Source organism: Micromys minutus, assembly GCF_963924665.1.
Source record: "Micromys minutus genome assembly, chromosome: 8".
NCBI lineage: Eukaryota > Metazoa > Chordata > Mammalia > Rodentia > Muridae > Micromys > Micromys minutus.
The window spans coordinates 29,338,938-29,351,059 of NC_137977.1; the positions used below are offsets into that span (position 1 = coordinate 29,338,938).

Genomic DNA, 12,122 nt, shown 5'->3' on the forward strand with positions numbered 1-12,122 from the left:
TAATTTCCCCACAATCACTCTTCCAACAACTGGAGATTGCAAATGAGCTTAGAGAGCAAGAAGAAAACGCACAAAAGGGAAAGGAAAGGGAGAAAAAAAAACATAAGAAGCAAAGGATTGTGACTATGCTGGCCAGAGCCTGAACTTCCAGCAAAGGCAAGGGTAAGGTGGAAAACCATGGCAACGGTCCCTGACGAGCTCCAATCTTACATTGCAAGCCTTCATCATCTGTGAAGTGCCACCCTCTCAAGTGAGGTGTCACTCAAGTGAGGCACACTTAAAGAGAGTAGAAGCTTTACCCCTTATCAGGAGTCAGTGCAAACTTCCTGATATAAGGAAAGAACACAATACCGTGGTCCATCTTAAGGAGCAAGTGTAACATAGCATGTGCTGTCAGTCTTTGAGGAATTAACACCCAGATGTCTAGAGCTTAATGCAAACATCTGAATTCTATATATGGATAGCACGCTTTCTTTTCAACACACGACCATCTGTGGCATTTCCCCCCTTTGTGAGACAGGGTCTCTCTGGGTAGCCCAGGTTTGACTAGATATTTCACAGGTTGGTCTCTACCTTGACATCTTCCTACCTCCATATCCTGAGATCTAGGATTACGGGTGTGTGCTGAGGAGATCTTGTTTGCAGGCTGAGGGGAAGGCTTGGTGGGTAAAGTGCTTACCATGAAAGCATAAGGACCTGAGCCTGGGTTCTCAGCACTTATACTCAGCTGAGCACCCCAGTGCTAGGAGGTACAGTCAGGAAGATTCTGAGGCCTTACCGACTAGTCTAGCTAATTAGTTCATTGAGAGACAATGTCTCAAACAATAAGGAAGAAGAAGGATTCAGTGGGAGTGGGAGGGGATAAATGAGGGCAGAGAGGGTGTGTATGATTGAAATATATCATACACAAGAATGAAATTGTCAAACAATACGTTTAATACATATTAATAAAAGATAGGGAGAAATGGAGGAAGATAAGGAATGACAATCTTTGATCTCCACATGCATGGAGGAATGCGCCTGCACACTCACACAAACACAGTGCCCACACAGGCTTATCCCCTTCCCACACAAATCTTGTCAGTGGGTTGCATATGGTTTGTGGGTCAAGTGATTATGATTTCTGGCTTATAATCATCTTCACTTAGATAAGGTGACTTCATTCCTTATTGATCTAAAGTGGAAATCAATTCCACCTTCTCAGGAAACGAGGCACGGAATTGGCTGTGTTGTTGCTAAGCTGTTGATATACCTTCGGAAGGCTAATTCATATAACAGTCACCCATGAACCAAGGCAGAGCAAAGCCCAGCATGGCTGGAGAACTTGCTACTTCCCACAAAGCGTCTGGTCACTAGTCTTTTAACAGCTTTGCTGGGAGAAGTCAGCTGCCAACTGTCTGCAGTGGCATTCCTGTGCCCGCTCTGGGACAGACTGAAGTTAGTGTTAGCTAACTGATTCTGGCCTTTCAGGGAGTACAGAAATAGCTGCCCAGAATACAAGGTGGGCTCGGCTGTCTCTTTCCACGTCCTAGCTTCTGTCAAGCAGTGAATGAATCATGACTCATTGCTCAAATTGCTCAAACACTAACGTTACACACACACATGCACGTACATATACACAGAGAAGGGGAGAGATAGAGAGAGGGAGGCAGATACAGAGAAACAGAGGACATATGAGCAATGGGAAGGTGGTAGAAAGAACAAAAAGTGCCAACTTCACATCATCCTTGTGGTTTTTGTTTGTTTGTTTGGTCTTTGTTTGGTTTGGTTTGGTTTTGACTAAGGCAGACTACATTTAAGGCTTGCCTTAAACTGAGATTCAGGGTAGCCTCAAACTTGTGATCTTTCTGCCTCAGTCTCTGGAGTGTTGGCATTACCGGTGTGTGGTACCAGGCTTGGCTTATTGGGGCTGAGTTTTAAGGTTCTATTTCTGTGCAGTTCATGCCTTTGCCTCAGGCAGCAACATTAACACACACACTGGACTGTGGGCTGTGGAGCCTCTCCACTGAGAACAAAGGAGGATGTTTTCCCCTTGGGTGAAGCTGGGTATCAAAATAAAGAGTTAAGTAGCTCTTTGGGCATAAGAGCTCACCTGTCAAGAAGAAGCCATTCTCGGCAAAGCAGAAGCTGCTCTCCCAGAGATGACAAACACATGGTTCTACCCAGCCTCTGAAATCCCTTTCTTTAAAATCCATATAGCTAAAAATAGGGTGGGATCCAAGTTTAGATCAAACAATCCCAGCCTGCACCACTAGAACACCCCATCATGGAATATAAGGGATTGTCTTAGACCCTAAAATCTTATTTGTTTTTGCAGTTGCCCCCATTGTTCAGGGCTCTTATCTTCCTTGAGCAACTCACAAGAGAAAGTGTGACCCACATGGGTTGACCAGAGTGGGGTGACCCACATGGCAGAGTGCGTAACTCCTCTGTCCTGTTGCCAAGACCCCACATTTATTTTAAGCTCGTCAGGCACCATATAGGCATTGCTGCAGTTCGGTTGATGTCTGTTTTGAACTTTTCCTGTTTCCTGACTCATTTATCACTGCAAAGCAGCTAGGGATAGCTGGAAGACTTCACCGTCCCATCCATCTCTGATTATCTCCACCTATGACTGCTTAATAATTAATAGAAAACCCATGAATCACCTCCGCATTCCAATTTCAAAATACCAAGACTACAGATGCCCATTCTCCTGTGTTTGGAGCAGGCTGTTAACAGAGCGGACCCATTGCTGCTCGAGACAGGAGAACTGTGAGCCTAGAAGGAGGGGAACCTAGGCACAACCATAAGCTAGCTAAGTGACAGCAACCTCATCTCAAAACATGATTGGCAGAAATCAATTCATCCCCAGGGCAGTTTCATCCTTCGATAAGTTTCTAAGACAACTCAATATTGTATTAAATTTCATTTCCATCTAATTGTGCAGCTGAGTAAGAAAATAAATCTTTGATTATTTTCACTCCAATTTCTATATGGGTTCTAGATAAAGCACACCCGGATGAAAAAAAAAAAAAAAAAAAAAAAAAAAAAAAAAAAAAAAAAAAACCAAAAGCCCTAAACAGTGACCAGAGTCAAATGTGGTTATAGGGTTTCTAAGGGCAACCATATGAGATCGGCTGAGCTCCCCATCTATTTGTGCTGATTTAATTTCCACAACACGGTGGCCCGCTAACCCTGTTTCTAGCTCAATTTGGCACAGTGAAGACTGACTTTTTCCTTTTAAGAATCAATCTCTAGATGTTACGAAAGTTTCCCAATAGTAATTTACTACATCAAGTCTCCTTCCCCCTGAACAATGGTTATTGATTTGGCAGCTGTATTCACAAGATGGGAGGCTGAAGGGAACAGAGGGAGCCCTGAGATTATGAACTAGAGTCCAACAGTGTCACACCAGGCTACAGTCAGGACAGAGCACCTGGTCAGAGGAGATTCCTGTGTGATTAGGTAACATATAGGCCGGGGTGGCATTTCGATCAAAGGACGATGCAGCTTAGATTCAGAGAGTCTCAGAGTCCACTGATAGAGAGATCATGCTGACCAGGTCACTGGCACTCCCTCTAAATATCAATCATGGTGATGGAAATGAATGGGCAATTCAGCCAAGCCTTATCTTTCATCTAAACCACATTCCTAAGATAGTGAGCTATCTTCCCTACTGTATTGGCTTTTCAGCTCTGCCCACTCAAGCCTGGGCTTTTCTCCTCATGAGTCATCTCTAGGTTGTTTTTGTATCTTTGCTTTGGACAGGGACATTGAAAAGAATGGAAAAATCTACTTCACAGCATATCACAGTGGTGAAATTGTGGCAGTTGCTAGGCTTGCGTAGAAAAAGAATTGGGAGCTTCTCTATAGGTGAGGTGTCTTGGTTCATTGGTACTGGGGACATCTGGAGAATAGATATATGCACCTTTGCTATCTCTCATAATGATCTCTAGTGAGACTGGCCTTGACCTTGTAGACCTTTAAAGAAATAGGCAATTCTTGGACTTCCCATGGGAATCAATTACTCCTGTCTCTGTGAAACTGTGGTCTTCTTTCCTGGTCTTGGTTTTCAGTCTTAAGTTAGTATGCATGCTTTTGGGTCAATTATTTTGGTGGGGGGGGTAAGCTTTGGTAATTAAAATAGTACATTAGAACACATTTTCCATGAACACACAGAGAGGGAGGTAAACAAATGTGGTTAAAGCCCAACAAGAGGCAAGATGCGAGCTACATTCTTGCTGTTTCTGCTCTACACTTCTTGCCTAACCTAGACTTGATTTCTGTCTTGTCAACAGTGTCTTGGGAAACTGAATTCTTTTTCTCTAGTTGAAGAATCATGAATTGTGTCCACCCTGGTTTTAACTTCAATCTGATGTTAGCATTCCTCTCATAGGAAACTACAAGTAGAAGTATCCCACATTGCTGTTCCTTAGGATCATATTCCAGTTATATCCTTAGTTAATAGTGTGACAGTATTTCAATCACAGAATTAGCTGACAGTCTGCTCTTGTCCTCCAAGCTTAATAATGGCAGACAGTGTGCAATGTAGGGAGTCTTGCTGGGTAACCCTCACCCAGGCTTCTTCCTTACTGGATTTATACAGTCCAACTATAGAGGCTGGGAAGTTTGGATAGTGCTCATCCCTGATTGTAGTCAGGTCACCAAGACATGACCAATGAGATACAGAGAAGTGTTCATGGGGTAGAAGAGTGTATGGAAAAACTAAAGATTCTGATGGAAGGTTATTTTTAAATTTTAAATTCATTTTTACTATTTAATCATGTGTGTGTGTGTGTGTGTGTGTGTGTGTGTGTGTGTATTTGTATCTCTTGTGGGTATTTGCATGTGAGTTCAGATGCCCATGAAGCCTGAGACATCAGATTTTCATGGGGATAGAATAATAGGTGGTTGTGAGTTTTCCAACATGAATGCAGAGAGCTAAACTTAGGTCATTTTCAAGAGCAGTACACATTCTTAATGGCTAAACACATTCTAAATCTCTCCAGCCTCCTTTTGGGAAGGTTTTACTCTTGGGTTTCACTTATGTGTTCTTGTGATATATGTGTTTTGTCTTCTTGTGAATATATATATATATATATATATATATATATATATATATATTTCTTGTGAATATATATATATATATATATATATATATATATATATATATATATATATATGTTCAGCTGTATGTGAGTGGCTCTATAATGTGATGTGGGATAACAAAGGAGGACTTTGAGAGACCTCTGGTGACAGCTGGAGAAGCAGGACAATATTTTTATGATAAGTGAGCAGCTAAGACCTTCCTTAGGACAGCTATGTCTGAACTTGTATTCATGCTGGTAGAATGACTTCCCTAGTGTTTGAATTTAAAAGTATTCCAGTTTGCTTCTTTTTGTAGGGCTGAAGAACAAACCTTGGTTGTTACTATATTCCAGCCCCCAAAAGCATGTCCTTAAGCATGCTGTTCTGTCTGTGGCTTCCTCCTAGCACTTCGCACAGGGCCAGATTATTAATGCATGCTGAATTGGAAAAACATAACTTCTTCCTTGGCCCCAAATTGCTTTCCTCTGACTCTCATGTGCACAGATGCATCTCACTCTACCATATAACCAGTTTTCCATTCCACTTGCTTAATTAGCAATATGGAGTGGGTTGTGTTCTCTTTTCCATGCTATGGAGTTGCTGCATTATTTTTCAACCACGCAAATATGAAAGCAGGTTCCTGTGAGAGAATGCCCACTCCAGTCTACACATAGCATCCATTATAAAATTATGCCATCCAAGGGAACCACACCCTCCTGAGGAGTTTTACTCTCTCTGCTCACATGCAGAGACGCTTTCCATGCTTGTTGAGCTGTGAAAACCCATACGGTAGGAGGCATGCGAGTCGTGAGCACCATTTTGTTCCCATTAAAAAGCACACAGCTTCCCCCAGGATGACCAGATAGATATCCAGCATATGAAGTAACATAGGCACATGTAGGTTGATGGAAGAGGAGGCTTCCTTCAGATGGAACAATAGTTCCCTACAGGGTAATGGCGTCTTTACAATGACAAGTCTCTAAATGCTGAAAAATGCAATGGGAAAGTGATAGTTGTCCAGACTTGCCTGAGAGCCTGTGTGGGGAAAGGTAGAGACACTGCTGTCAAAGTGTCTCCCATCTGTCACCTACTCTTTCAAGACATGGAAGAATAATTAACTACTCAGGTGATGCAAACCCTGCCAAATTTTCAGCTCAACAATGCAGGGCATCATCAGATTATCCAAACAATGTAGGGCATCTGTAGCTGACTCTGTTGTTGTTGGCGCTTCAGGTCCAAAAAAAAAAAAAAAAAAAAAAAAAAAAGCTTCTAGTCAGGCACTTTGCCACCCAAACACACTTATAATGACATCTGATTGGCATATTTTTAGTCAGAAATTGTGCTGTGCCAGATGCTCTGAAGTCAGTAAGACAAGATATCCATTCCTATTGAAGCTAAAACTTCAATTTGAGTTGGCTCAAATACCACTTTTCCAGGGAAACACATTGTCTTCTTCCAAGGCCAGGTCAGCTTTCTTTAATTTGCAAACTCATTGTCCCCCTTACTTCTTCATAAGTTATCATCTCTTGTCATTAGCTCTTATTACAGTGGTATTGGGATCATTTGAATGTTTCTCTCATGCACTAAATTATAAACTCTGCAAGGAACCCTCAGTGCCTAATCTCAGCATAGGACAGATGCCCCTCAATGTTCTGTTCTTTGGTGGATTGCCAATACTTAAGTAGATCAGCACATAAAGATCAAAAGAATCTCCAAGCAAAGTAACTAAAAAAAACACCAGGTGGATGAACAGAGAATTTTCTTAAGATGTGGGGACCCCAGGGAGTTATTACTTAGAACAATGAATGGTGATTATAGAACCAGATAGGTGGATCAGTGGAGAATACAGAAGGGTTCTGTGAGCCACAGGCAGGGAAGACACACAGGGAAGAAAGGGGACCAAGGTAGAGTGATCTTTGAGAGAAGACAGGGAGGTGATGATAAGACAGGTAGTGAATTCTAAGCTTATGGCTGTAATACAGAAGGACTCGGTTTAGGGAGTATGTAATATTTACATGCCATGGAGTGAGTAGAATAGGGCTATATTTAAAAAAGTCCCTAAACACAAGTGTTCCTTGGGCTTGGGAATATTTTGTTTAGAGCACTGACAAAGCATGGTTAGATTGAGACATAGGGAACAGTTGTTGGAGAGAGGATACAGAGATTTGATAAAGTACATACCACACAAACATGAAGCTCTGAGTTTGGATTTCCAGCATTTATGTAATATCTGTGTGCTCCTGCAGCCTCAGTGCTAGGGAACAGAGACAGGTGGATCTCCAGAGTTTGCTGTCCAGTCATTCTACTGAATAGGGTTAGTAAGAGACTGTGTCTCAAAAAGTATAGTGGAAAGTGATTGAGGAAGATGACTAATGTTGACCTCCAGCTACTACACCCCACCTCTCTCTCTCTCTCCTCTCTCTCTCTCTCTCTCTCTCTCTCTCTCTCTCTCTCTCTCTCTCACACACACACACACACACACACACACATTTTGGACCATAGACTATGAATCCCAGTTTTCACTTAAAAAGCAGTAAGAAATGGCTGCTGCAGCTTGAAGTGCACACACCCCTGCTACCTCCTTGCATTCAAGAGATTTCTATTGTGCACAGTTGAACATTAGGTCCACCACATTCCTTCTTAAATTCTATATGGACCCCAAGAAATGGATAAAAATAGTAAGAAATGAATTGGCTTTCCTCCCCTAAACATGAAGTTTCTATGGCATCATCAAGGTGTGGCAGCTGCTAATTTACATGCTGTTATAGTAAGGTGGTTTTTCAATGGTCAAGTATGCCATCAACGTGTTGACAGATCAGTTGAACTTTTGTTGTCTTTGTTTTGACCAGAAGTTGAAGTGTTTTGAAGACAATGATAAAAAGATTATTCTATTTCAGTTAACATTTTCCAACCTCAAAAAAAAAAAAAAAAAAAAAAAAAGAGCAGACACAAGAGTAAACAGGAAGAGAGAATGAAGAGTGCCAATATCACATCAATGGGATAAAACCATTAATGAACATTCATAAGGAAAGATGCTGCTGTAGATACCTCTTGCTTTTCTCTCTCCATTCACAACTGGAAACTTTAAAAACACTCTGTATTTCAGTTTTCAGAAAGTTAAATGCAATTCATACAGTGAGTATATGATTATCATATTATATTATATTGAAAAATAGTAAACAGAAAAACCAAGAATCAATGTTAATAGATTCATTCATTAACCCATCTATCCATCTGTCATGTCAGCCCATCCATCTATCCATCCTACAGATTTTTAAATGCACCAGTTTGTGTCTACTGCTCTTTCAGGCATTTAGATAAATGTGTTTACAATAAAATAAAATAAAATAAAATAAAATAAAATAAAATAAAATAGAATAATCTGCCCACATAGAGGTCATGTTCTAATTGTGGGAAAATTACAGCAGCCAATGGACACAACAAATAATATTTTATATTGTGTTCTGTGAGGATCAAATAGAACTGAGTAGGGGAGATGAACAATGTTGTGATTTGAGAGAAGCTGTAACCCAGATAGAGAGGCACCACAGACCTCAAGAAACAGCCTGAATCAGGCAAGGGGATTCCAGATTGGGGGAGGGGCAGGAAGAGATCCTAAGAGGAAGCTTGCACATGTCAAGGCATAAGGGTAACCATTTTAGGGCAAAGGAGGAGAAAATAAAGAAGGAACATTAAGAAGTCAGATTGTGCCAACACAGCAAACACTTTCTTTGGCTTGGACTGAGTGAAATGGCCAAAACAACACAATATACTTGGAGGCCACCAAACTGCACAGTTCACATTTAAAAGTGGTTAAAACAAAAAATTTTTAATGGGTCCCACCCTTAGAAAAGGAACTACTGGCAACTGTCTGATGCTGAGGAAGGGAGAGTTATATTTCCTAGGGATGAGCTCTCTGGTTGGTTATCTAATAACAACTGGTCAGCCCCGTTACATACATACAAGTAATGCCAAATAGGCACAACAGGTTGTATTTATATGCTTATTAATATATAATGTGTGTATGAAACAATTATAATGAAAAAGTGGTCATCAATTTGAGAAGAAATGAAGGGAAAGGAGAAGAGTTCAAGGGATGGGGCTTGGGCTGGAATAAAACAAAAGAAGGGGAGAATATATTTTAATTAAAAACTATATTTTGTGATATACATTTTACCATAAAGCAAAATGAAAGGTTGTTGGGGAACAGTCAATAAAGTAACAGTCGATTTTTATGCTAATCAGTTCGAGGATGTGAGGCTGTGTATGGAGGGTACATTAGAGAATGTAATAGTAACTCAGGGGGAGAGATGGAGACACTCTGGTCAAGGCAGCTGCTGTGGAATCAGGGAGAAGCCACATTCTACATGCATGCTGAGGCCGACCTGTTTGAATTTGCTGAAGAACTGACATCAGGAATGTTTTTATGGTCTTTGCCCTTAGAGTTGTCATACTGGAGATTTGAATTTTAAGGGTGAATCTGGCTACTGCAAGATGAGCAGATGTTCAGTTTTATGCATAGAAAATGTGAGAGTTTCTAAATAGAGCTTGTGTGTGGGCTGCTGGAAATAGGGTCTGGAGTTCAGGGATTTTGAGATCATTAGCATTCAGACAGCATTTAAAGACACAAAATGGTATGAGATCTCAAGGAGAGTGTTTATGGAAAGTAAAGAACAGAGCCTTCAGGCGCTCATCTCTAAGAAGATGAAGAAAAAGGCTGGAGAGATGTCTCAGTAGTTAAGAGCACTGCACACATGTAGTGCACAAACATACATGTCGCCAAACACTCATATACATACAAAAATTAATAAACACTTTAAAAAACTTGGTAGCAAGCTTGGTGTCCTGAATGATAAGTGGAATGTGGATGTGTCATGTTGTCCAGTACTGCTGATAGGCAAGGGAGAAGGCTAGAATACACCTTTGCAGTGATTCTCTAACAGTCACACCTGGACAAGCACAATTTCTGTGCATCTTAAGAAATGCATTTAAAAGAGACCAGAAAAAGATAAATTTGAGAAGATAGCTACATGTGAATATTTCAAAGATTGTGCTACACAGAAAGACAAAGAAATAATTATGTGCATGTGTGTGTGTTGTGTGTGTGTTCCATGAACACAGTAGTTCATAGTTGAGGCCTTGTCTAGCATGTGTGAGGTCTTGGGTTTTATCCCTAGGGCAGCCCAAAAAGGGAGAAGGGTGGAGAGGAATGCAAGGAGAATTGTAAGGACTTTATTTTTTTTCCCTCTTACAACTTTATTTTTTTAAAAAGAGAGATACTTGTACAGATTTTTTAAAGCCATTTTGGCATAACAATATATGAATATATTTTTGACAGTACTTAATTCTTTTAGAGGTTTGATAGTATGCATTGAAGTCTTACTAGTTACCATAAGCATAAAGTACATGTAGAACAGAACATAACATGGAAACAGTCAGTGTTTTCTTGGTGTGTATAGATTAACCATGATTTTTGAATACCAAAAATTGCCAAAAGGCTATATTCTTAGCTCTTGGATTATTAATGATTTTAGGTCTAGGTGTACCACACTCTGAGAGGATGCTATGCACTTATTTTTTTTTCCTAAGAAGAACTGAGGCTTTCACTTTTTGGTCTTTGTTTTTCTTGAGCTTCATATGGCCTGTGAGTTGTTTCTGGGGTATTCAGAGCTTTCTGGGTCTAGTATCCAATTATCAGTGACTGCATATTATGTCTGTTCTTTTGTGACTGGGTTACCTCACTCAGGATGATATTCTTTAGATGCATCCATTTTCCTAGGAATTTCATAAAGTCATTGTTTCTAATGGCTGAGTAGTACTCCATTGTGTAAATATACCACAATTTTTGTATCTATTCATCTACTGAAGGACATCTGGGTTCTTTCCAGCTTCTGACTATTATAAATAGGGCTGCTATGAACATTGTGGTGCATGTGTCCTTATTGTATGTTGGAGCATCTCTGGGGTATATGCCCAGAAGTGGAATAACTTGGTCTTTAGGTAGGACTATGCCCAATTTTCTGAGGAACCACCAGACTGATTTCCAGAGTGGTTGTACCAGTTTACAACCCCACCAACAGTGGAGGAATGTTCCTTTTACTCTGCATCCTCACCAGCATCTGCTGTCATCTGAATTTTTGATCTTAGCCATCTGACTGGTGTGAGGTGGAATCTCAGGGTTGTTTTGATTTGCATTTCCCTGATGACTAGAGCATTTCCTTAGATGCTTCTCAGCCATTTGATATTCCTCAATTAAGAATTCTTTGTTTAGCTCTGTACCCCATTTTTTAATAGGATTGTTTGATTCTCTGGAGTCTAACTTCTTGAGTTCTTTGTATATATTGGATATTAGACCTCTATCAGATGTGGGGTTGGTAAAGAAAGATCTGTTTCCAATCTGTTGGATGCCGTTTTGTTTTCTTGATGGTGTTTTTAGCCTTACAGAAACTTTGCAATCTCATTAAGTCCCATTTCTTGATCCTTAGTCTTAGAGCACAAGCCATTGGTGTTCTGTTCAGGAAATTTTCTCCTGTGCCTATGTGTTCTAAGGTTTTCCTCACTTTCTCTTCTAATAGTTTCAGTGTACCTGGTTTAGTGTGGAGATCTTTGAAGGACTTTATAATATTACCAAAATAATAGCATGCTTATATGTCAGTGAGCAAGTTGCCACAGCTGAGGAGAAATGAGTGGCGCAGAAGAAACACTGTGGCATTGCTGTATGATCACAGACATGAACTCATGCAGGAACACACCTGTACCCAGGACTTGTCACCACTAACACTTGAAGGAACATCTGTACAGGCTCCTGCATTTCTACCCAATGCCAAAAGACAGTCAGTAACCAAGTTATTGAAACCTTGTCTACACATAAGTCTTAACGGGACTCTCAAGTCATTTAGCATTGTACTAAATGTCACCAAACTCCACATCTGAAAATGACTGAAATGGCATATTTTATGACACGTATATATCTCACCAACTTAAAATCGAAGTGGAAGGCAGAGGAGAGTACTAATGTTCTCCCTTAACTTTGGCAGTTCAGAGATCCTCAG

The 12,122-nt window shown here is 40.5% G+C and overlaps 1 protein-coding gene across 2 annotated transcripts in view; it reads right to left on the bottom strand.

The window, feature by feature from the left end:
* Positions 1-12,122, bottom strand: part of PPP2R2B (protein phosphatase 2 regulatory subunit Bbeta) — a gene marked incomplete at both ends in the record, with an annotated part of 387,929 nt that overhangs the window by 103,177 nt on the left and 272,630 nt on the right. The window lies entirely within an intron of this gene.